The 27,180-nt window shown below is 38.7% G+C and overlaps 1 long non-coding RNA gene across 2 annotated transcripts in view; it reads right to left on the bottom strand.

The window, feature by feature from the left end:
* Window positions 1-26,917, bottom strand: part of LOC134807676 (uncharacterized) — an 841,508-nt gene extending 814,591 nt beyond the window's left edge. The window contains exon 1 of one of the 2 annotated variants that reach the window (XR_010148738.1): window positions 25,815-26,917. This is a non-coding gene — a long non-coding RNA (uncharacterized LOC134807676). Of the gene's footprint in view, window positions 1-24,983; window positions 25,164-25,814 lie in introns of those variants that run through there. The other variant, XR_010148739.1, reaches the window with a different exon arrangement.
* Between the last annotated feature and the right edge of the window lie 263 nt (window positions 26,918-27,180).

Genomic DNA, 27,180 nt, shown 5'->3' with positions numbered 1-27,180 from the left:
TTCACTTTCATAGATAATTACATATAAGTCCACTGAAATTCTAATTACATCTTTAAAAATGAATATATACACATGGATCACTCTGCTGGAGAACTGAGCAAAAACAATTATAAATCAAATTCCTGTGAAGTGAAACATCTTTTTCCATTGCATCTTATAAGAAAACAAGAATACAATTTAACCTGATATCTATTGATAAGCAAAATCAAAATCTAGAATTATATTCTGGTAATATTTTAATCTCTAAGCATACTATTTATATTCAAACCTCTGGTCGTTCACTCTGTCATTAAATTTTTCAATCCAATTTGTGCCTAGTTCATAGAAATATCTAACAGTTCCAAATTAGAAACATAATGAATTTATTAATTTTCTTTAGCCTTTTCCAACACTAACAGAATTTTACAAAACAGGTTTCAAACTATAACTTTGCATTATATTGTTAGGTGCTTAAGTGGGAAATACATCAAATCTATTTTCTATTGAAATGAAAACTCTGGTGTACATATATATAAATTAATCCTATCTCATTTGCCTTGTAAATTCAATGGTCTAGCTGTGTGATGTCATCTGAAAATGGGAAAGTATACATTTCAATTTTTTTTTTTTTTTTTTGCTTATTATGTCAGTTGGAAAGCCAGAAGGAAACTGGTTTTAACTCTTAATATAACCTGTATCATGACACCATCACTTTACCAGAAATGTAGCTGATGTCAGCATAAGACTGAGACAGTTTACATTTAAAACTGTTGTTTCCTTTCCAACTATTTTCTTTTTTTTTTTTCCAAATAAAAAGTTATTTATTTATGTATTTATTTTTTGACAGAGTTTTTTTTTTTTTGGTTTTTTTTTTTTTATTGATCATTCTTGGGTGTTTCTCACAGAGGGGGATTTGGCAGAGTCGTAGGACAATAGTGGAGGGAAGGTCAGCAGATAAACAAGTGAACAAAGGTCTCTGGTTTTCCTAGGCAGAGGACCCTGCAGCCTTCCGCAGTGTTTGTGTCCCTGGGTACTTAAGAGTAGGGAGTGGTGATGACTCTTAACAAGCATGCTGCCTTCAAGCATCTGTTTAACAAAGCACATCTTGCACCGCCCTTAATCCATTTAACCCTGAGTGGACACAGCACATATTTCAGAGAGCACAGGGTTGGGGGTAAGGTCACAGATCAACAGGATCCCAAGGCAGAAGAATTTTTCTTAGTACAGAACAAAATGAAAAGTCTCCCATGTCTACTTCTCTCTACACAGACATGGCAACCATCCGATTTCTCAATCTTTTCCCCACCTTTCCCGCCTTTCTATTCCACAAAACCGCCATTGTCATCATGGCCCGTTCTCAATGAGCTGTTGGGTACACCTCCCAGACCGGGTCATGGCCGGGCAGAGGGGCTCCTCACTTCCCAGTAGGGGCGGCCGGGCAGAAGCGCCCCTCACCTCCCGGATGGGGCGGCTGGCCGGGCGGGGGGCTGACCCCACCTCCCTCCCGGACGGGGCGGCTGGCCGGGCAGAGGGGCTCCTCACTTCCCAGTAGAGGCGGCCGGGCAGAGGCGCCCCTCACCTCCCGGACGGGGCGGCTGGCCGGGCGGGGGGCTGACCCCCCCACCTCCCTCCCGGATGGGGCAGCTGGCCGGGCGGGGGGCTGACCCCCCCACCTCCCTCCTGGACGGGGCGGCTGGCCGGGCAGAGGGGCTCCTCACTTCCCAGTAGGGGCGGCCGGGCAGAGGAGCCCCTCACCTCCCGGACGGGGCGGCTGGCCAGGCGGGGGGCTGACCCCTGCACCCCCCTCCCGGACGGGGCGGCTGGCCGGGCGGGGGGCTGACCCCCCCACCTTCCTCCCGGACGGGGCGGCTGGCCTGGCGGGGGCCGATCCCCACCTCCCTCCCGGACAGGGTGGCTGCCGGGCGGAGACGCTCCTCACTTCCCAGACAGGGTGGCTGCCGGATGGAGGGGCTCCTCACTTCTCAGAAGGGGCGGTTGCCAGGCAGAGGGTCTCCTCACTTCTCAGTCGGGGCGGCCGGGCAGAGACGCTCCTCACCTCCCAGACAGGGTCGTGGCCGGGCAGCAGCGCTCCTCACATCCCAGACAGGGCAGCGGGGCAGAGGTGCTCCCCACATCTCAGACGATGGGCGGCCAGGCAGAGACGCTCCTCACTTCCTAGATGGGATGGCGGCCAGGCAGAGACGCTCCTCACTTCCCAGACCGGGTGGCTGCCGGGCGGAGACGCTCCTCACTTCCCAGACAGGGTGGCTGCCGGATGGAGGGGCTCCTCACTTCTCAGACGGGGCGGTTGCCAGGCAGAGGGTCTCCTCACTTCTCAGTCGGGGCGGCTGGGCAGAGACGCTCCTCACCTCCCAGACTGGGTCGCAGCCGGGCAGCAGCGCTCCTCACATCCCAGATGGGGCGGCGGGGCAGAGGTGCTCCCCACATCTCAGACGATGGGCGGCCGGGCAGAGACGCTCCTCACTTCCTAGATGGGATGGCGGCCAGGCAGAGACGCTCCTCACTTCCCAGACGGGGTGGAGGCCGGGCAGAGGCTGTAGGGAGCCGAGATCATGCCACTGCACTCCAGCCTGGGCACCATTGAGCACTGAGTGAACGAGACTCCGTCTGCAATCCCGGCACCTCGGGAGGCCGAGGCTGGCGGATCACTCGCGGTTAGGAGCTGGAGACCAGCCCAGCCAACACAGCGAAACCCCGTCTCCACCAAGAAAATACGAAAACCAGTCAGGCGTGGCAGCGGGGGCCTGCAATCGCAGGCACTCAGCAGGCTGAGGCAGGAGAATCAGGCAGGGAGGTTGTAGTGAGCCGAGATGGCAGCAGTACAGTCCAGCTTCGGCTGGACGGCATCAGAGGGAGACCGTGGAAAGAGAGGAAGAGGGAGACCGTGGGGAGGGAGGGAGAGGGACAGGGAGGGGGAGGGGGAGCTACATTTCAATTTTTACAACATTGTACTTAATCAGTTTCATTATCAACTTCATACTTTAAGAAATGCATTAAAATTAAAAATATTTAAAAATGTTTCTTCTTTATTAAAGAGCAGTCAGTGTTGAATCATAATCTAGAGATTTTTAGCACAAGCAACAGATTAAAAAGTCATCAGACAGATGGCCAAGATAACTACAATAAAGTGTACAAAATATATGATTATAATAATTAAATATTTTAATTGCTAGTAATTACTGTAAATTACTTTAAAAACTAATTATAACCAAATTTGAGTAAGCTGACTTGTTTATACCCACTTCTACTTGATATCCTGGCAATAAAATGGATCTCAAAACATATCCTTATGGTTCATAAAAAGCTAACAAATGTTTAAAAAATAGTGTAAGGAAATTTAATGTAATATTACTTATTTAGTTATTCCCAGTGTTTTTCTGAAAACAACTATTTTCTAGTTCATATGATTAAAATAGGTAAGAAGTGCTGCTAGATAAATTAAAATAAAATATGGCAACAAGGTAACTACCCAGGCTTATGCTGATTTCAAACAATTCAAAGAAAAGTATAAAACAAATATCAATGGAAAGCAACCAATAAGGACACCATAACCTTAAAAGTTGTTTATTTAAAAAATTATATTTGCCCTTTGTTCAAAATTTCCATATTATGAAAAAATAGGACAATTTTAAAATTATTAACTTTCCAAGCATTCCAAAACATATGCCAATTAACTGGTATGGCATTGTCTCCAATTTTAATAATTTCCAGTTTTTTAAATATGATGTGATTTCCAGTGCTAATCATAGGTGTATTGGTCTTGGATAGACAGAGACCAAATGAAGAACAGATCAACATCGAAGAGAAAGTTTCATAAGGTCTCTAAAACAGAGTCTGGCTAATATTTATTGAGTGTCAATTTTGAACAATGTAATAAGAGATTCTAAATGATTAAAAACATTAAGTACAAGAAAAAATCCACTAGACCACGGTGTGAGAGAGAGATACCACATATTTGCCACCATTGCAGATATTCAAATGCCATTGGATCACATTCTTAGTCAATAAGAAAATAGGACACCTGATAAAATTTAAGCAAGACCCTCAATACATAAGTAGAAATAAGAAATACAAAATTAATATAAGCGTATTCAGTCTGTTAGGTGCATTTAAATGCATTATTGCTATGACTTTGGTATATACAAGAAAAACTTGAAAGCAAACTGTGAACTTAAGAATTTCTAACATTCATAAGGCTTCTTTACATTTTAGTTCCAAATAGACTTTTAATAAATAGAAACTTGAGCTATATTTTCAGATTTTCTTATTTTAGTCATAATATACATATACATTTTTTATTATGACAGGTTATTAGGTTTTGTTTCTGTTTTTTTTTTTGGCGGCAATGATTTTAAATAACCATTCCTGTTCACTCTTGACTTAGTTTTGTTGATCTGGGTGCTAATTATTATTATTACTCTCACTGTTTTCCATCTGTCAGCTCATCTGCAGGGTCTTAAACTGCTTAAGCTTATGAAAACACAAAACATTCTGGGGTTGCTTCACTGTCTAGTTTCTCTACATCATTAATACCATAATCAGGATAGCACAACTCAAAAACCAGACAAATCATCTGCCATGCATGTTTCGCTATTGACTACTTTAACATTTTTGAAGCACTTATTATCAGGCACAGTGCTAGGTCCCAGGGATATAAAGATGAATAAGATTAAACATTAGCAGTACATTATGATGAGTTACAATTACGCTGTAAACGTTTTTTCTTACGAACCTGATCATATCTCTTTTCTGTGGATTTTTTTCAAGCTTTCTTAATATTGAGTTCACCTTTAAATCCAGGATTATGTAAGTATCTCCAGGTAATTTTATTCTCCCACTAAAACAGAAGCAACATTAATGTAAAATACTCCATGGGGTTTGTTATGTAGGGGATTACCTAAACTAATTACTAATATACTATCTATGATACAGTTACCCGCACCCTCCAACCTCTTCCCAGTTACAGAATCAATGTTATAAATTGCACTGGCAGCATTTATATTAGGGTTGTCAAATTTATTCATATTATGAATTCTGCTACAGGATTTCAGTTTAATTACTTGAATTAGATACCCCTACCATATGTGCATCCAGTTAATTTATACCTTGTTTTAGGGCCTGTTCTATAGTTCAAAGCTCCTAACAACTTGCTAATAAATATGAAAGGAAATTTGAAGATAACTTGTAACATACATTTTTTATTATTCTAAAATTATACTACAAACAGAAGCACTTTTGTAAAGCTAAACACTACATTTATATTCTTCACGTTACCTTTTCACAATAATCTCCAGTATTAAAATGGAGATTGATTTCCACAGAAGTATTGATGGCTCCAGAATGTAATGGAAATAATACAGAAACACAACTAATCTCTTATACATAAAGAAAATATTTTTCTAATGAAATATTATTAACATATTTCCTCAAATTGTTAGGAAAAAACAACTTGCCAGTGATATAACATTTGATAAACGTCTCTTCGCTCTGAACACTAGAGACTATATATTGTTAATACATCTCAATTCGGCCAAACAGAGGTAAAATATTTTTATTTGATATTACTTTGTTTGATTTTCTGTACCTCACAGGCCTCCTTTTATAAAAACCCAGACAGGGTCATAGGTTTTAAGAAACTCCATCTCTCTGGCAGCAGTCAGGGCATAGTCCCGTGGTTCTGCAGTTTGTTCATTTCACAAAGGATGTTGGCTGTGGGGACAAGTAGGGACTGAAACCCAGTCCTTACTGCTCCACTTGTCAAACTATGCGGTGCCCCATTACAGGACTGACAGGCGTTGTGGTATCTTAGAGGAAGGTGTACTTCTATGCAACTTTGTGCCCAGGGATGCTCACTTTTTACCATTCATCTGACAAGAGGCAGAATCTTTCAGTAATTCTCAGAAGGCACTATATATATTAACAACAACCTCACCTTTTTCTGGGGGTAGGTGGAGAATTGGAGGAGGATATGAAACTAGAATCAACAGACTCCCTCCTTGCCCTCATTATTTACATCCAAACACACCAAAATGTATCTCTAACTCTTTTGTCCCATTACCACTGCCTTTGTTTAGGACAAATATTATCTGACCTGAAACTGCCTATGAAACAGTTTTTCCTTTAGGCTCTCTGAGTCTTCAGAATCTAATTTATTTCCCTACTTTCTGCTTACCATTCGGCCTCAAATCTGGTACACCACGCTCACCCACTCCATTTGTCTCCACTCAGTCCCATCATAGGCATTGTGAACCTGAATATATCATATCCTCTCCAGTCATAATGATCCTCCTGGTGTGCTCCTGGTACCTGGCATCCTCTATTCCTTCACTTCTTTTCTGCCTAGCTTATTGACTTTCAAGGGGAGTAGATTTGTATGCCTTTGAGGTATTAATAATAAGTATAATTTTTATTCCAAATCTTCATTTTTACATTTAATTTAGAGCTGCTTCTACTCCCCTAGTCATGTTTGTCTCAGGCTTGGAAACCTGCAAAGGGCTGGGGACTGGGTAAGATTTGGGAAGTGGCATCTTTACTGTTTTCCCTGTCTCATTCTTCAAGTCTTCCCCTGTCACTCACTGTGTTGTTTCTGGTCTCTCCCAAGTTAGAAACTTATTGGCTCTTTTAAGGAGAGCTTCTGTGAGACTCTGAAGTCCACTCTTCACAACCACTCTCAGTTTGCTGAAGTCTTTCTCCTGTAACGTTCACTGCTATGGGCCATGCACCCATGCATCCACTGATGCCATGTAAAGGGGCAATTCTACTGCAGGCTTGTGGGGACCATCCCAGAAAGCTAGGCTACCCCTCAAATCACTGCAGTCTGAGATGAGTGTGCCAAGTCAGGTAACAGCAGTGGTGAATGAATGGAAGGGGGCTTGTCCTCTGGAGTCCAGCCTCCACCACAGTAATCTGGGCACTCTTCCCCTCTCTGAGCCGCAGCTTCCTTCTCTGTAAAATGGGTTGATCCCTCCTAGGGCTGCATAAGGATTGAACAAGGTCTTGCTTACACATCACTGAGCCCATGATTTTTACATACAGTAGGTGCTCATTAATGAGCACTACTGATTCAGGGTGGCTGGGGCACCCAAGTCATGCACCTCCTTTGGGGAAGCACCCCCAGGAGCCCATGTTTATTGTCCAAATAAACAGATGAGCCAACTGCTGTTCAGGAGGCCACAGGCTGTCCCCTATTGCTACCAACCCCTACTGCTATGTTCTGCTATATATAGACTCTCATTCTGGGGTCCTCTCACCCTGCTACTGATTAGTCCTATGTTTCTGATGCTCTCTATAGTACACCAGACCAGGACATCCTGTTCCCCGTCATCAACTGTAAGAAGTACAGTCTCCTTTCAAGGCAGATTTCTCTCTTTGATCTGCTATCTCAGATAGCTTTAGCCGGACTTTGTCCTTTGATTTTTTTAAAGTAAAGTTCAGGCAATAGTCCCTATGATCTCCAAATTCCAAGGAATAAAGGTCAAATATTCCGAACACTTACCTCCACCCCACTAACTATGCTCTGATCACAAGGTGGCAAGAGATCCCTGAGTAGTTTTGTAATGTAGATTTGGATGTACATTTACCCTTTGAAATTCACCCTCAAATATCTCCTAAGCAATTTTGTGTTCCCTTTACCAAGATTTCCTCCATGTTAACATCTTGCAAAATAATAATACAATATCACTACCAGGATATTGACATTGAAACAAGCTACTCATCATATTCAAATTTCCTCAGTATAACTTGTACTCATTTGTGATTTTATGTGTATTTAGTTCTATACACCTTTATATCATGAGTAGAATCATGTATCTGCCATCTACCATCACAGTCCAGATACAGAACAGCTCCAACACTTCAAGGAATGTTTGTGCTGTCTATTTATAACCCTACCCACCCCCACCCCCAAACTTTGTCAAGCACTAATCTTTTTTCCATGTCTATAACTTAGTCATATCAAAAATCAAACATAAATAGAACCATACGGTATGTAAACTTTTGAGATTGGCTGTTTTATTCAGCATAATTCCCTGGAGGTTCCTATAAATTGTCAATCAATATGTCATCCCTTTTTATCGCTGAGTTGTATTCTACGCAGTGGATACCACAGTCTGTTTAACCAGTCACCTAACAGAGAACATTTTATTGATTTTATTGTTTCCTTATTTTTTCTTATCATAAAGAAATCTGTAATTAACACTTTAATATTGTGTGTGTGTGTGTGTGGGTGTGTGTGTGGGTGTGTGTTATGCCTCTGTAATAAATGCCTGAGAATCCAATTTCTGGGTCATACATTAAGGACACGCTTAATTTTATATGAAACTTCCAAATTATTTTCCAATTTTTTTCAATTTTTCCCATTATTAACTTCCTTAGAAACTTTCATACTGTTTTCATAATGGCTGTGCCAATTTACATTCTCACCAACAGTGTATTATGTTTCCCTTTTCTCCATAACTAATTAGTAATTATTAATCATTGCTTAATAGCTAATAAGAAAAATTTAAAGTCAAGAGGGAAAGATCTATGAAGTATCAAACAGAAAAAAATATTTTGCTAATATTGAATTTTGATCACTAGCAAAGCAGCTAAATTTAATCTGGACATACTTTATGACGAAAGATTCTTTCACAGATGTCAGATATGCAAGAGAATATCAATTGCTTTGCAGTCCTGTGTTATAAAAACATTAATTTGGCATTTTTAATACCACAGATACTTTACCTCAACAGACACTTATAATCAAATTATGTACTAATGCCCTAAGACATCAGTGAATGTAAGTTATCCCTGCATCTAGAATGGTACTAGTTATCAACCATCTTTGGAGAAACCTAGAAAATAAAATCACACAAATCATTTCCATGTGCCCCAGTTTAGATGAAAATATTCAGCTAAGAAAGACTGAAGGAAAATGTTTGATACTTTACAGGTTTTGGACATATTGTAGTTTATTCTTTTCTTGTTAATCGTCCTAACAAAGAAATGACATTAAGTTATTAAATTGGACCCTGGGATTGCAGAGCATCTTGTGACTAGCTGCTGTCAAGAAAATGTCTGGAACTTACTTACATATGCTTCCTATCCACATAACTTCCAATTTTCACAAAAGACCTGATTTTCCACTGTTCCCCCTTGTTGCTAGAATAGATTTAATTTGACTGATGACTTCCTTTCTTTTCTATTTATCATGTATAAGACATCTACAATAGCATCAGATATTTTATTACACTTTAAAGAAATGGTATTATTAGCTGTTCATAGCATCACCGTCTTATTTAAACATTATATTTAATATATGCAACTTGAAGATTTTTAAAGTTATAAGGATATGTTATACATAAAAATATTTAAAATAATGGTTTGCTTTTCTCACCTTGCAAAATGGTTAGCGTGATGGAAGAGTCTCCCAAATGTCACCATTATATTGATAGACAACCTTTCACCAGTGTTAAGTGAAGGTTGAGCACTCTTAAGTGTGATCAGACTTAAACATGCAAAACAAATCTAAAGAAGCCTATAGTCTAATTTGAGATAAAATACTAACCCAAAGTAACTAATTAAAAAGCAATGCAAAAGCTATGAACATATAAATGTAATTGATGTTTAATGAGTAGTATATGAAAAATTTTCTAAATGGCAGAAAATAAATGCTTGGTATTCTGGGCTGGGGCTGAGAAAACTTTGAAAAAGATGTCAGAAATAACGGAAAATATGTCAGTCTTTGCCTGGTATTATAGTGCATTCTTCCTCACACTTTCTTATTATCCCAGGTTAGATAACTCACTCTTCTTCTCACTACCAAGATCTGTGAGGTATTCTCAGTTCCAACTGGCCATAGAAATACCTTCTTTTTTAAATTTTACTTTTTTCTGCCTCAAGTCCATTTAAGTTCACTTAAGCTGTTTTAATAGGTAACCTCAAAACTTTAGGCTGTAGACCAAAGTGTTGGAATTTTACAAAGTCCAATTCTGACATTAAGTCATCTGTATGTAATAGTACTCACACTCTACAAACATTACAAAGAGATTTCTGGTGTTCAGAAATGTATAGCTTAAATATCTAGCATCCTTTGGAAGACAGTAACTTACAACTGTATATAACTATCATTTATAGGATAGCCCAGCTTGGACCAGAATTTTAAAATGTCCCATTAAAAACCTATTCAAAATCTTGTACTGCTCAAACTCATCAAGTGTTAATTAGATCATCCTCAAAGACAAGAGGATGGTTCAAAAGTATTCTGTATGATAATTTCTACTTCTGATCATCAACTTGGCGTAGATCTTTGAAATGTGATTATACTTGTTACATGAGGGACTGTGAATCAGAAGACAGAGATAAAATTATAATAATAATAGATAATATTTTCAAAGTTATAATGGCATTTATACGCCAGAATGGTTCCTTATTTGAGGTGTGTTTGCTAACTAAAGCAATTAAGTGTTTCAATTCAGGGTAATAAAATGCAGCAACTCCTTTCAAGGTTTCATTAAATTTAAACTTTTATAGTGAATACTGGCTAAGATTATTAATATATAATATGCATTATGCTTTGGTAAAGTTTCACTGTCCTTTGCTGCACAAACCCAAGAGTGTTTCATATTACTTATAACGTAATCAATCAGTCTAAAAGATTGATTCACTGTTTAAGCCGGAGCAATCTTTTGAAATAAATGTACAGTAACTGACAGCAACAGTTTTCACATGGGTATTCTGAAAATGGAAAGAATAAATACACTTTACTTAAGTATCTTCAGTAATTTCCATTTAGTAGCACATGAAGGAACATGAAATAGCTTTAATGAGTAGTGAGTGAATTTAACTATTTGTGCATAGTACCAAATTGATTTTAAGAAAAATGATAATAACATGCCAGGACTTCCCATAAATCATACTGTAATTCCTTCCAAGAGGCTATGACTCTGCAGTAGTAGGCAAATGTATTTTTAATTCAATTTATAAATGGCTTAAAAAATACTAAAGGACACAAACTATGCTCTAATAGTCCTCTGGAACAATGGTCTGTAGAACAAGATGTTAAAAGGAGGCATTTTCTGTGTTGGTTTCAGTTGAGACCCAAAATGCAATAACCAAATAGTTGACAAGAACCTTCACATTTTTAATCAAAATGCTAGGTCATCTATGCAGAACTTGTAAAAGAGGCTTTCAAGAACCACCAGTTTTATAAGCCAGCATCCCTTGCAGCGTAAGTGGCTGACAGTTTGGAAACAAGAAAGAAAAATATTTTTGGCTGGGAGCAGGGGTGGGAAATTGTTGAGCTGCTATAATCCCTCAAGTATCACTTCACCTCAAACTTTGAAGAAACTTCAGGGAGACTGCTTCAGAAGCTTATGTGTATACACTGATGCTCGGGGACAGAAGAGTTAATGTCTGATATGCATTTTAGAAGTCCTCTCCTAAGACCATTGTTGTAGGAGAATTCCAGAGGATTAGTAGAGCATAGTTTGTGTCATTCCGTATTTTTTAAGCCATACATACATTGAATTAAAACACTGTATTCCTAGCTGAGCAGAGTGAATTGTTAGCTACAGTCTCCCTGGGAGAGGCAAGATTCTGTAAATGTTTCCTGAAGACTAAAGAGGGCAACTAAGAAGAAACAATTTGCTGAAAGACATTTCAAATTCTGTTCAAGAACAATGCATAGGTGAATGGAATAATTCCAACACAGGGGATGAATTTCCAGATTTCCAGGGGCTGGGGGAGAAATATTACGCATGTAACTGGAAGAAAACGCATTTCCTGTATCATAGAAAATGCAGCCAAATAGTCCCAGTAGGGGCCTCTGAGAAATACAGATATCTCTGTGTCTCAATAGGTTACGTTAGGCTGTGGTAACAAAAAATCCCTTAATTTTAATGGCGTAAAACCACAAGGATTAATTTCTTGTTCAAGTATAATGGCTGTTGCGGGCCTGTGGGAGGCAGAAGCTGGCTCCTCTCATTGAAGTTTCAGTGATTTCATGATGAAACAATAGGCATCTCCTCTACAGTTGTAGACTGCAGTGTCTTAAGGAAAAGAAAGATCTCTGGAGACTCCCATCCCAGTTCAGCCTATCACTGACATTTTTCATTTTTGTTCAAAACTTCAAAACTCATTAATCAGAACTGGTTAAATGCCCTGCCCAACCACAGAAAGCCAGGAAGTTCAGTCCTACCATGTGTCCAAGAGGCACACAGCCAGAAATTTTTTCTAGCATTCACATCCACTGTACCACTTGAAGATAAAACAAAAAAAATCATTGAAAAAGAAAGAGAATCCACCAAACCCAGGGGAAGTTTATCCAGGGTTACATTTAAGTCAGTCAAGTCACACTTCACCTTTACCTCTCCTACCTTTCTGAGGCTTAACCCTAGAAGAGTCAGAGGCAGCATCCTTGAATAGGACAGAAAGCATAGAGGCGAACTGGGAGAAACATAGGAAAGGCTGACCAACTCCCCTTTTCCCAATAGAGGTGGCCAGAAAAATGCTGGGAAAACTTTCATATTAAATAGATTTAAGACCTCCTTTTTATATGAATAGTATGTAAAAGAAATGTCACTATTCATGTGATTAGCAGTAATTGCTGAACATTTTATTCTCTAATAGTAAATGAAATAGGAGGCCTATCTGACATTTTATTCATGAGCAAGAAAATATTTAGCCCCATAGAGCAGGTTTGAATGAAAAATAGTGAAAGCAAAGTGGAGAAAGACCAGTTGGCTTAAATAAGGACAAATGAAAAACAGCTCATGCTAGATGAGTAAATTTTCAGTGAATGGTAAACAGGAAAAAAGTATTGAGAGAAAAAAAAAGCTTCAAAGTGAAGCTTAACAAAAACTATCAGAATGCCTTAAGAATATCAGAGAAAATTATCACATATCACCAAGAGAATCTCAGAAGCATTAAGATAAAAAGCTATTACAGAAATAGGAAAAATGTTTAGAAATCAGGCTAGACTACCCTGGAGTTTTTCCTGGATACATGAAACCAAAATTAAAGATAAAAATGCAGTGAAAATCTGACTTAAGTCAGAAACACCTAGGAAAATGCTCCATCACAGCAAAATGAATGGCAGAAAATCTGATTAGACTCTGTAACATTCGCCAAATAGGAATGCTGGGCAGAGACGAAAAACGTAATGTATTTCCAACAAACTAGATTTAGGTATAGAGTGATAACCCCTTATAGTATCAGAACACATTAATAGAACTCCCAGATGAAACTACCATTAAATCAGTAACTATTTAATCTTAATCTTTGAATTTTTCTTTTTCAGTGATACAGAAAGTATCAAAGAAGAAAATCGGATATGCACGTTTAAAGAGATCAAATATTCAAAATAAAAATGAGTAAAATACTGTTTGTTTTATGTAAATTGGCTATGTTTTAATTTTAAAAAGACCTTTTTAAAAAAGTTAAGATATATAGAAAAATTTCATAGCACAAAGAGTTCTTATCTACGTTACACCCAGTTTTTCCTACTATAAACATCTTACATAAGTATGGTATATTCGTCACAATTCATGAACAAACAAAAGTTACATTGCCGTTAACTACAGTCCATACTTTATTCAGATCTCCTTAGTTTTTATCAAATGTCCTTTTTCTATTGCAGGATCCCATACAGGATACCATATATTAGTTGTCATATATCCTTAGCCTCTTCTTGGCTATGACAGTTTCTCAGACTTTCCTTGTTTTTGATGAGCTTGACAGTTTTGAGGAGTACTGATCAGATATTCTGTATAATGTTCCTTGGTTGGGATTTGCCTATTTTTTTTCATGATTGGACTAAAGTTATGCATTTCTGGGAGGAAGACCACAGAGGTAAACCATCATTCTCACTACATCAAGGGTACGTTCTATCACTATGATCACCACAGTTGATGTTGACCTTGGTCACTTGGTTGAGGTCATGTTTGTCTGGTTTCTGCATTGTAACATTACTTTTTCCTCCTCCTTTCTATGCATACTGTTTAGATGGAAGTCACTATGTGCAGCCATGCTTAAAGAGTGGAGAATTATACTCCACTTCCTTCAGGGCAAGTATCTGCATAAATTATTTGAAATTGTTTTGCATAGATTTGCCTATTCTTCCCAATTCATTCATTCATTTGATCATGTGTTTATATCAGCATGAACGCATGGATATTTTAGGCACAAATTCCACAAATTTTCATAACAGCCTTATAGAGATATAATTCACATATCATACAATTTACTCACTTTAAACTGGCTCTAATTTGAAGAGATGGTAAAAATCAGTGCTTACTCAGATGCAAAGAGTTGCTCAACAATCATCAATCCAGGTCTAAATAACTATATGAAAGTTATCAATTAAGCCATCTATAACCATGTGTTTAAACTACAATAGTCAATTTGTATTGTTATCTTTGTTCTATAACCTATAAAATCAAACTCCTATTATATTAAGATGCAATGAAACTGTTATAAAAAGGCAGGGAAAATCCAATAGAAAGAAAGATTTCAAGTTCATTGGCTTTACTTTTCTGTACAAACCTCTCATTATTAGAAAAGTGATGTAAATTATTTCATTTAAGATTATTTTATTAGTGGCTTTTAATTGTATACTTAATACAGGAATGACTTTGTGTAGGTACTGAGCACACAAATTTATTTTACACCCATGGTTTATCCTATCATCATAAACTTCAGGTAAGACATGCAGGCCAGAAAAGTGTTTTTCACCCCTATTTTACATATTAGGAAACTAACACGTCATGAGACGAAGAGATTGTTCAAGGTCCAATAACCAGAAATCAATGGCAGTGAGAATTTGAAACCAAATCTTAAACTTTTAGTCACTGCATGTTACCTCTTTTACCAATTGGAAACAGTATTACTATGGTTTTGGATATGATTTAAAACTGTCTAAATGTTCTAAAAATCACAGTTCAATTAATTTCAAAAATATTTAGTAAGAACTAGGTCCAAAGATATTTTTAATGGTAATAAATAAGATATAATTTTTGTCTTCCAGGACCACATGATTTGGAAAGATAAATAGGCCAATGAACAAAAATAATAATATATTAAATAATACATATAAAAACAGAAGCTTGTAAAAGTAGAGAGATTCCAGGAATTTTGGAATGATTTATTGAGAATATGATACTAAGCTCATTTTTTAAGTATAAGTAGGAGTCTTCCCATGTGATCTGAAAAAGACTATTCCAGTTGCATGAATCCCAACGTGCAAAGCCATGGAGACATATTTTTAAATTGAGTGGCTTTATTAGTAAGTACCAGATTATTTTACTTTTAAATACTGCTTCCAACATCTAAAAATTGAGTATAAATTAATAATTACATTCATTAGCACTTTATTCTTATAAAGTGATCTTATACTTGATGTATCTATAGTCTTTCTAATTCCACAAGGAGAGCTAAATGGAAAGATGAATAGTTATCCTCCCCAACATGCAAATAACTCCCATGGTTTTCTACCATTATTACAGACAAAACATATGATTATCATCCATATTCTCAAGCTGTAATTTGAAACCATTTATTTCTATTGAATCAAACTTCATACCCTTCCTTGAGCTTTACTTCAACATAATCATGGAACCTTCGTTTTTGGGTCAGCTAGTAATACTTTTCGTTTTAATCTCCTAATCTCTCTGTAAAACCCACAGTAAGCATTCCTACGAACTGATGAACAGGACCAGAAGCTCCAGGTCCAACAGAACGATCATCAAATCCACTTCTTTTTAGCAGTCACCCATACCTAAGTATTTTGCTAGGCTACATAAGGACCTATAAATAACATGTGGAATGTATTTCAATTCACATTTATTTCATCAATCTTGTTCACACATATTTTAAGTGTAATTAAAGACGAAATAATAGACTAAATTTTTATTGAGTTTATGCAGTACCTGTGAGAAGAATCTTGAATTCAGAACCAACCATATATATATGCAAATGCTTCCACTTAATTTAATCATCTACAAAAATAAGGTAAGATCAGGAACTCATGAATATGTTCTAGAATGATCTTCACTGATTATAATCAAAAAGTTCTTTAGAAAGAAGGGGTAATGGACTACCATCAATCTACTTTAGTTAGATAGAATGAGGTTTTATGGAAAAAAATAAAAATATCAATTAAAACCATGTACAGCCAGACAAAGTAATCTGCTACAGACTTCAGTGTTTAAGGTTATGTTACACAACTACTTGGAAGGAATGTTTTGCAAGGAATGTATCTAAGGCATGGGTAAATGAACTAGATGGTTAAGGCCACTTACAGAAAACATACAAGAGAGAGCATGACTCATGTTCTTACGACCCATGTCTTATTTACATGCTTTATGACCCATGTATCTTATTTACACAAGCTCCCTCTCTCACACTGCTACCCCAACTCTGACAAAAAATAAATTCTGTCACCAACCACTACCAGGAATCCAATCACACTAATGTTACTAAGACTAACATATATGTGACTTTGTTGAAGATGTTGAGATCACAGGAAGCAGTACCACTGCACAGATTACAACGTTGTAACTGAAAAATTCCATTGGACGTCTATCTTCTGAAGCGTTTTCTGGTCCCTGGCCACTTAATCCTCTTGCCTATTATCCACACAGCACTTAGTCTCACTCTTCACACTTACTCACTCTGACATTTCTTGTGCAACATAGCTTCCTATTTTGTCAAACCTTAGGAACAAGGGAGCCCCAGGAAGTTCCTTCACTTTGTGTATTATATATTGCTATGATATTAAATACACTTATGATGCAAATATTTTACTTTTGTAACCAAAGAAAAAGGAAAAAATAATAAAAATTACACATTAAGAAACAGGTTTCAACTCAAGACTAAATGAATGTAATAAGATGTGCCTTATGCAACTGTGAATGCGCATAAAATAATGCATTTGTTCACAGTAGGTGCTAGAAGATGCAGATGATGATTATGGGAATCATTCAAAGTAAGAAAAGAGTATAATGACACAGGAAAAGTTAGTGTGATAGGGAAGTATAGCATGTACTCCTTCAGTTTACCAGATATGAAGCAAAATTAGGTAAAATAGGAAAGATGAATGATTTGGATTAATCTATTATAAAAATAGTTCTCAACTGAATGCTCACTAGGAACCAGACACCTCTTAGGAAAATCTTTCTATCTTTCAAACTCATGGATAAATCCCTGTCATTCAACTTCATTTCTTATATGCACATAACACAATTTCTCATTATGAATTTCATTTATTTTAGTTGCTTGTAAATTCTTTCTCATTAGCCTGTAAGTCTCTCAAGGGCAGGATTATATCTGTCCCCTTCCCACAGACAATATATGACCCAGGGCCTACATACTCCAGTGCTTAACACAAAAGAGGTACCCAATAAATACCTGAAGAATTAATCAGTCAATTCACTATAGACTAAGTATTGCTCTACAACCATATTTTCCTTCTTAAAAATATATATTGGAGATTTTCTCATGATGGTATTTAAAGAACTACAACATTCCACTTACCGTCTTATTAAACCGGAAACATACTGCACGAATATTCCAACATTTGTTTATCTATTTTCCTATTGGACATTTGGAGTTTTTTCAATTATTTAATAAAATCATGTTCACACAGTTTTGCACCTCCTTTCTAATCTCTCTGCCTGAGTCTTTTTCTCACCTTATTTAAATGATTTCCATTATAAACGTTGAGTAAAAGTGATGATAGCATACATTCTTACATTTCTTCCAAGCTTAGAGAAAAAGCACTTAGTGTTTCACCATTAAGTATGATATTAGCTCTAGGTTTACTGCAGATGTTCCTTATCAAGTTGAGGAAGTTGCCTTCTATTCCTAACTTGCTAACAGTTTTTATCAAGAATAATTGTTGTATTTTCCAATGATTTTTCTGCATCTGAGATCACCATATGGTTTTTCTTTTTCTTTTTTTCTGTTGCCAGGCTGGAGTGCAGTGGTGCATTCTTGGCTCACTGCAACCTCCGCCTCCTGGGTTCAAGTGATTCTCCTGCCTTAGCTTCCCGAGTAGCTGGACCTACAGGCACACACCACCACACTCAGATAATTTTTGTTATTTTTAGTAGAGACAGGGTTTCACCATGTTGCCAGGATGGTCTCGATCTCTTGACCTCGGTATCCACCCACCACGGCCTCCCAAAGTGCTGGGATTATAGGTGTGAGCCACCATGCTTGGCCAGTTTTTCTTTTTACTCTGTTAATATGGTGAACTATTCAATTTATTTTCTAATGTTAAACCAACATTGCATTTCTGGGATGAACCTAACTTGTTCATGATGTATTATCTTTACTTGCCATTGCTATTTATACTTGCTAACATTTCATTAATAATGTTTACATCTATGTTCTGTAGGATATTGGCCTGTTGTTTTATTTTCTTATGATAACTTTTATGTTGGTCTCATAGTTGGAAAATGTTCCCTCCTCTACAGTTTCCTGAAAGAGTTTATATAGATCTGGTATTATTTCTTCCCTAAATATTAGGAAGATTTTATTAGTAAGGTCATCTGCGCCTTCAGTTTACTTTGTAGGAAGATTTTTTGTTTTGTGTCTGGGTTTTTAACAACTGATTTGCCACATAATTCAAATACCATGAAATTTACTCTTTTTATGTGAACAATTAAATGATTTTTAGTGAATTTACAGATTTGTGCAACCATCAGCACAATCCCATTACAGAATAGTTCCATTGTCCCAAAAGATTCCTTGTGCCCATACGCAGTCACTCAACAACCCCACTGCCAGTGCCAGATGAAAACCACTCTACTTTTAAATTCCATAGATATGTTTTTCTGTACATTTCACATAATTATATCACATGGTGTTTTTTGTTACTGGCTTCTTTCAAGTAGCATATTGTTTTAAAGGTATATCCATGTTGTAGCATGTATCAGTATTTCATTCCTTTTCACTGATGAACATTTTCCATAGTATGGATATACCTTATTTATCCATTTGCTAATTTGGTGTGGAAAAGTTTTAACTACAGATACCATTTCTTTAAAAGACAGAGTCATTCAAGTTGTCTATTTCTTCTTGTGTGTACATGATATATTGCTAGAGATTCATGGGAGCATTTCTGAGGATAAACTTCTAAAAGAGGAACTATAAAGACAATTATTATGAGCATTTGTAATTTAATATATATCCAAGCAATAATTACTTAAATTGCATGTTAGATGAGCTGAACCAGTTTACAATGACTCCAACTATGTATTGAGTGTTTATTTCCCCACTCCCTTGCCAACACAAGGAGTCTATCGATGTTTTCATCTTTGTCCCAACTCATCAGCAAAGACTATCTTACTACTGTGTTATTTTGCATTGCTTTAATTACTAGAGAGTTTATATATTTATTGTTTACTTTTACAGTGTTATACTCACTCTCAGCCCAGTTTCCTCCCCCTACATGAATCTTTTTCAGACCACTCACACTTCACCCTACTCTGAATTGCCTGGTGACACAACTTTTGTATTGTTATTTTGTATACCCTTGGGAACAATAGATATTTAATAAGAATATCCTGAATGAGGTGATGCTCTATTCTATTTTTGTTAGCTTATCACCGATTTTTGTCTTCTCTGCTTAACAAGAACACAGAATTCTTAAGAACAAGAACAAATTCTCATGTACCATTATATCCTGAATATCAAATAGAAAATTAGTTTATCAACAATAAATATTTGCATATTAATTGATGTGAATTTAACTAATCGAGACCAAAGCTAGGCTTTTATCATTACCTGCAAATAAAATTGAATAAAGAAAAAACATTTGCAATCCATAATCATAGGCTTAACCAGCAGGTGACAGTCACATCCCTCACCTCACGAGGACTGCTTTCATCAGGCTATATGTGTGTGTGTATGTATGTGTACATATATATATGTAGATATACATATGTACATACATATATACATGTAGATATACATATGTACATACATATATACATAGAGACTCTCCCTCCCTATGTATGCATATGCTGTCTATATACATAGACAGAATATATATATATAAAGTATATATAAAGTATATATAAAGAAGATGTGTTCATATGATATTGTACATATACGTATATATGTATATAAAGGTCAAGTCAAAAATTGTTAAGAAGATAAAGGCACTTTCCTTTTGAAAAATGAAGCTCACCGTTTCAAAATCAACATTTACCACAAGGCACTGTTGTTGACTCTCCTGGTGTACCTGGAGCAATACAGTTTTTATGCTAATTATTTCTCTTCATGCTGGCTAGTAGATAGATATCTTGCAGCTAACCATAGTTACATTATAATAGAATGAGATTGTCTGAAGATACAAAATCCTCTTATGTCGTCCAATTTAGAATCCATTTCACAAACTCTATGGTGCTACCTAGAAACTGAATGTGCTGGGAATCTTATATTTTTGCATATATTTCTGTTACACTGAACTTCAGGTATGATATTTGTAAAGACAATAATTCTACCTTTATAGGCAATTTGATATAATGTTCTATTATAACAACAAAAAATGTAATTTGTTTTCTAGTCTAGGTTCCCAGGTTTGCATTTAGTCTTACTCGTTTTGTTAGAGAAAATACACTTATAGTTTTTACTGACAATGACACCAAAACTCTAGGGAAGGAAATGGTATTTAACTTACCCTTGCAGCCAGTAAAGACAGGCTATTCTTGACATTAACTAGTGAATACATTTAGAAAATTAACAAAATGTATTCTAGTCAAATCCTAGCGAACCTCATATTTTATAAAAAGAGCACATAATTATTTCAATGGAGCTTTTAAAATTTTATTCAAATCCATGAGTCATTTAATATCTACCATGCATTTTCTTCCTAATTCACATAATGAAAATAACTTATAACTAATATTATTAGCATTAAAGCCAATAAAATAAAATAGGAGAAATGGTCTATCAGTGGTCCTGGGCAAATTCCACTGTAAAAAACTAAGATAATATATTAGGTTTGTGTTCCATTTCATAGATTAAATCACTGAACAAAATATTCCACAAGCTAAATATTTTTAGTGTTCATAAAAATTGGGTAACTGACCTGACAATAATGAAAGCAAGGGACAGTTCCTACCTGTGTCATATTAAGTATACTCACAAGCAGAAGAAAAATGTAGAATTGCTAAAAAATTAAAAAATCAGAAACCCAACTGAGACTTTATTATTAAATGATATTTTAACTCTTTTTCCTTGCCTCTTCTTTGTTATCAAAACTCTTTAAGAACAGCACAAATGCCCAAATGAACTTTTATGGCCCATACAATAAGCATTATAAGATTTCCATACATCACAAAATTTGTGCCTTATTAATAATAACTTTGAGAAAATCATCTCCCATATATAAATATTAATTTAAATTTGACTTTCATGACACATGTTAATATCTCATTCAGAGAAAATATTCCTCTCATCAAAGGCATATCAAAATCCATGATGCATTACTGAAGTTTTACAAGCATTCTTTAAATATATTTTATTTATTCTTCTATCAAGCGCTACATTTACTTGGCACCTGAAAGTTCTGTTTTTCTTTTTCCAATGCTTAAAGCTAGCTGTTACCAATTTTTAAACATAGAGTAGGTAGATATTAAACATTCCCATTGTACAGAAATCAACACTGAGCCTTAGAAAAAATAAGACAGCTTTTCAAAGAAGACACTGCTAGTCATGAGAAACACAGTGGAATTCAAGTCTTCTGGTGTCAGATCCACTGCTTTTTCTATTTATTCATGCTGCCTCCCAGTGGCACTGGATTAGTTTCTCTTGGGAGATTTTTAGAACTAGGATCTTCTCTCTTGAGGACATTTAAGAATAGATACAGCAACTGTATCTGTTGAGTGATAACCCTTTTTTTAAAAAGTAACTTTTATTAAGGTTTAGATGAAGCTAAGGTTTCCTAAAATATGATACTTATTTCTGAACCAATATACACTGACAAATGTCACTCTACTACTTGCTGAATATGAACATTACATATTTGATTACATTGGCCAATTTGTTCACAGAGTATTAATCATATGAAAATAAGCCACTCAAAGCACAAATGCACCATGTTCTTAGGCTGTCCATCTATGTCAAATGAATACCTATCCATGCTTTTATACTTTCCAGAAACGAAAGGCAGTGAAGTTGCAGCGAGACACAAGATGCATTTACAATTTAAGAGACGATAATAAACTGATGACTCGAACTCCCTAAAGACCCAAACCCACCTTCTAGTCAATTTTTGTATAAAATTTAAAAATAAATGCAACAATCTTAGTATTTTAAGACTATCACCCACTTAAAAGTAAATTATGGACTGACCATTATAAAGTAACTGTAAATTAGCATGGATTTAATTCTGAAGGAAATATTTTAAAGGAAAAAGAGGGAAGAAGAAAAGGAAGGAAGGAAGGAAGGATTTCGTTAGAAGCATAACAAAAAAATCACAGAAGTATATGCCATTAGATGGGTAAGCCTGATACCTGGAATTTAACCTTTCCCTCATATTCTCCCTTAATTTCCTTACCCCAAACCCTTTTTAAATTTAATTTATTTTCTTTCAGGAAATATGGTATTTTATGCTTAAATAGTTTTTAAAGTTATTAACATCAAAGTAGCCCCTAAACCATAAAGGGAAGAGGCTTGGTGACATATTTCAACAAAATTATAAATACAGTACTCAGAGGTTGGTTGAGGGCTATGACAAAGAGAAATATTTACATAAATTGAGAAAATGGATTCTTTTTCAATCTAACATGCTTCCTTAAGGATACAACACAACCAAATTGGAGAATCAGTAACTGACAAACCTCTTTGCATATAGTGACCTCCTCTCCTTGTACTACAGGAAAACATTTCCACCTAGAGTCCTTTCACAGAATATCTAGAGACCAAACGAAATCAACCATAATGACTACCAGAGCCAGATCATAATCAGTTTTTAATTGAAGTATCAAGCCAATTAATTTGTGACAACTTCCTATCACTTCTTATTCTTGACATGAAGTTGCAGAGGACTCAAATGGTTTTCTGGTCCATGACAGCTGTGGAACATTTTAATGTTTGGTCTCTTTTAAAATCACATTTATTAGAGAGGAAAGCATCTTTAGAGATGGAGTGCTAAAACTGACTCGAGATTACAAACCAGCCTCACCAGTTTAATTAGATTAAATGTCAAGAAAGAAAACTTCCCTTATACATCATATACACAGAGTCTTAATAGCAGATCTTCCTTTGGTTTTAGAGGTGTCTTTCAGAAATACATTTGAGCCCTAAATATGTATGTCTTTGTTAATTTAATTCAACAAATAAATGATTAGTGTATATATAAGTTGTACCTATATTCAGATGAGTATCACTTTTTCACATCATAAAAATTTCTAAAATACTGTATTTTAAAAACATAAACCATCCTTTTGGGGACTTCATCAAGATATATATTCTTGCCTTCCACACAGAGCATCATCCACTATAATACATGAATGACAAACTTTATATAAATCTTCCCTGAGATAATGCTATGTGTTAATCAGGAATGAAAAACATCAATAAATTGTCCTGCTTCCATCCCCACTACAGTAAAATTATATAAAACTATTAACTTATATATGTATTTAATCAAAAATAATAGATGCCTTACATAACTAAACCACTTCTGCCATCAATAGGCAATCCATTCCATTTAAATTCTTAAGGTGAAATACCTGGCAGATCTCGAAACATTTTACTGGTTTTGAACAGGAAGTACATTTTTTTTCTTCCTCACACTCCAACTGTATTGGGAGTAACACATGCTACTGGGTGATGGTGACAGAACCCTAAAGAACATCTCCTTCTTTTAAAATGTTAACCACTGCTTCTAATTTCTGAAAAATATTTTTTGCCCTTTCAGTATGTGGCCCAATATTTTCACCAATGATGGATCTCAGCTTCTATTCAGTATTCCTGGAATATTCCACACCCCATGGTAATTTTTGGTCTTCCTTTAGTATTATTCTAAATATTCGTCTTTGTTAAGAGCCACCTTTCCAAGACCCTGAAACTGCATTACTGAGTGTAAAATGACCACATATGGTATGCACAAACACAGCACAGCACGCTGAAAAATACATACATTACCGGCTGACAGACACGGGGGTGATCACACCAAGCAAACACAATAAGCACTCTTTCATTTATTTATTTATCTATTGCTTAGACACACTCATCAAACATATTCAGTGCCCACTGAGCCCAAGGCAGTACACAGCACAGATAATATCTGTTAGGTGGCTTCAGCAAACTGGATTATGTCAAAGTGTGAAATGTGAAGTGAATCTGACTTCATCAAATAAACTGAACTCCAAGGCCATTTCCCAGCACTCACTCCCCCACCTCAAACACACAAGCTTAACTTCGCCCTCCTTCCTCTTCTGATGCTCAGACCATGACTTCCTTCTCATCCTTCTCTTCTCTTCTCTCTCTCTCTCTCTCCCTCCCTCCCTCCAAGTATTTCAGCAGCTTTCCTCAGTTCTCTGAGCCAATCCCTCGGAAAAGGAAATCAGCAAAATGCTGAATGGGGAGACTTCACCAGCAGGTGAAGAGGAAAAGAAGAGGGTGTGGTACTCGTTTTCTCCACCACACCCCATCCCTGGAGTCTTGCACTCCAGTCTACTGCGGCTCAAAGCGGGCACAGCAGGTCCCCTAGCTCACCTCGGAGCAGCCTGGCCCAGACCAACCACCCAGCGTTCTCCGCAAAAAACTTCCCTTAAAGCAGCCAAATATTCAAGGGAGGCGGGGGAAATTGGGCATTAGTTCGAATACACATACAACAGAGCACCACGGAGCAACACTGAAAGGCACCTTTTTTAGATACAGACCCTATAGACTCTCTCTCACCCTTCACTCCCTCCCACCCTGAGTATCTGACTGAGAATTTACAGAGAACCAAGAGGCGAAAGGAGAGAGGAGGAGAAAGAGGGCATTACCTCCCGGGGCTGCCCTCAGGGTGCGGGCCAGGATCTCATCCCCGAAGTGGCTCCAGTTCAAGGCACAGCTTTCCAGAGCTCAGCCGGGTTCGGACCTGCGTCCCCGCGGCGCGGAGCGGAGCTCGGAAGCGCGCCGGGACTGCCGCTCACGTCCCCCGCCCCTGCCGCGCGGGCTCCGCCACCCCGCGAGCACGCTGGCTCTCCGCGCTCACCCCGCCGCCTCCTGGCGCCCCCACACCCACCCGCTCCGCGGCGCCCGCTGGGAGCCTCTAGCGGAGGCGAAGGGAACAGCAGGCGACCTGCGGCGCCCAGGTTCCGACGCCGGTTGCAGGGAGCCGGCCAAGCGGCAGCGTGGGCTTCGCGCGCCCCCGAGTCCGCCGGCCGGGTGCAGCCGCCGCCCCCACCTGCCCACCTGCGCCAGGCTCACCTGCCACCGCGTCCTAGCTGCGTTCACCGGTGCCCACAGCTCTCTATGGCAATTGGGGGTGGGTCTGCGGTGCTAATAAAAATTTTTTAAAAAACCTCTCTGGTAAAAAAACGAAAACCCAAAACCCAAATCCACGCTGTATATCAACCTCCACAGAGAACCCAGTCCGAAATCGTTTTCCAATAGGTTTCAGAAAGTGTAAGGACAGGACACTCCTCCGGCTTCCTGCCTCGCAGCTGGGCAGCGCAGCACCGGCTACTCCCTGACTTGCCAGGCGGGTCGTGCGATCGCGTAGCGACGCCCGGAGAGATCCTCCTAACTTGACTTAACCCCCACCCCATCCCCAACATCTATTTTAAGTTATTGTCTCTGGCAATTCAAGCAGCAGCTTTGCTGCCTCTTACCTTGAGGCGCTGTTAATTCTCCTTCGTGTCCTTAAAATCCCAAGCCAAGGATGCGACGCACACAAGTCCAGGGGCTTTTCCTGGACTTCCCCCTCCTCAGCTCTGAAGGCTCCTCCTTTCCAAGGGATCAGGAGGGGATGGCGGTTCAAAAGCCCTCACCATAGAGGCGCCTCCAAGCCTTCGTACCAGTGGAAATGGAGACCGGGACCACCTTCCCGGCACCCGGAAGCCTCCCAGCCCCTCCTGGGCCAACTTGGCTGCCTATTCAGTTTTCTTCCGTAACCCCACAGACACGTCAGTCAATTCCCTGGCATCAGGCAGGATATTCTCAGTTGCGGCCGCTCCTCTTGCTTTCTCTCGATAATGCCCCTCCCCCCTTTCTCCCCTTAATTTGGAAAATTTTCTACTCCCTGCCCGAATTAGGTGGGGATGAGGCGGAAAGGTGTAAGAAGAGCCACTCCAAGGCACAGCTTCGGAACACCGTCTCCCTGGGCTGCTGCAGCGCGAAGGTGTCTACGCTGGGGAAACTTTGAGGGGAGGCAGCGCCGGTGCGGGGCTGGGCGGGCGGCGGGCGGCGGGCGGCGGCGCCAGGTGAAGAGGCTTTGAGGAGGCGGCTGCAAGGCGGGACGCAGGATAGCCGGCTGGGGCTTGGCGGCCGGGCTCAGAGCTCGGGCTGCGCACACACACTGGCGCGCACACCCGCGCGCGCGCAGCTACACACGCACGCCCAGCCCTGCGCCCGCGGCCCCCGGCCACTGGCGAGCGAAAAGTCGGGAGACCTGAGGAGGAGTAGGGGTTCCAAGGATGCTGATGACAGAAAGAGTCAATCAATCCTCACTAGTTAGCGGATTGCCGGCAGGCAGTTCCTCGCCGCACGCCCTTAAGTCCGTTGGGCCACCTCTCCGTTCTCTGCCCGGTCTGGCATTTCGACTCCCTAGCTCTTTTCTTGAAGCCAGTTACACCCCCTCGACACCCAGCGAGAGGCCACCAGACTAAAGATGAGCCCTGTTCCCATCGCCACCCTCCAGGGGCCACCTCCGCCCCTTCTGTAGTGGAGAATTGAAGTGGCTGCAGCAGCTCTCCTGGGAGCTGAGGGGCTCCCCGAGGTCCTTCGAATAGAGGAGCCTACACATCGCTTCGTGAACATAATCCCCTCGCATCCCGTCTTTACCTGCCCACTCCCTTCGTAACATTTCCCCCAAGGAGCTCCCGAAAGTCGCTTAGATGTTTCGAAAATGAATTTCTTAGGGAATTGTAGTGCCTAGCTTTTGGAACTGGGTTAATTTAGGTGCTACGCTTATATTGTAAACTGGACGGTAGCAGGTGAACGGCTCAGCTGGAGAAAGGGGAGGGATTAGGAGTCTGG

The sequence above is a fragment of the Pan troglodytes genome, chromosome 11 (genome assembly GCF_028858775.2).
Source record: "Pan troglodytes isolate AG18354 chromosome 11, NHGRI_mPanTro3-v2.0_pri, whole genome shotgun sequence".
Taxonomy (NCBI): Eukaryota; Metazoa; Chordata; class Mammalia; order Primates; family Hominidae; genus Pan; species Pan troglodytes.
Note: the sequence above shows the minus strand (reverse complement) of the source record. Positions and strands in the feature narration are given on the sequence as shown.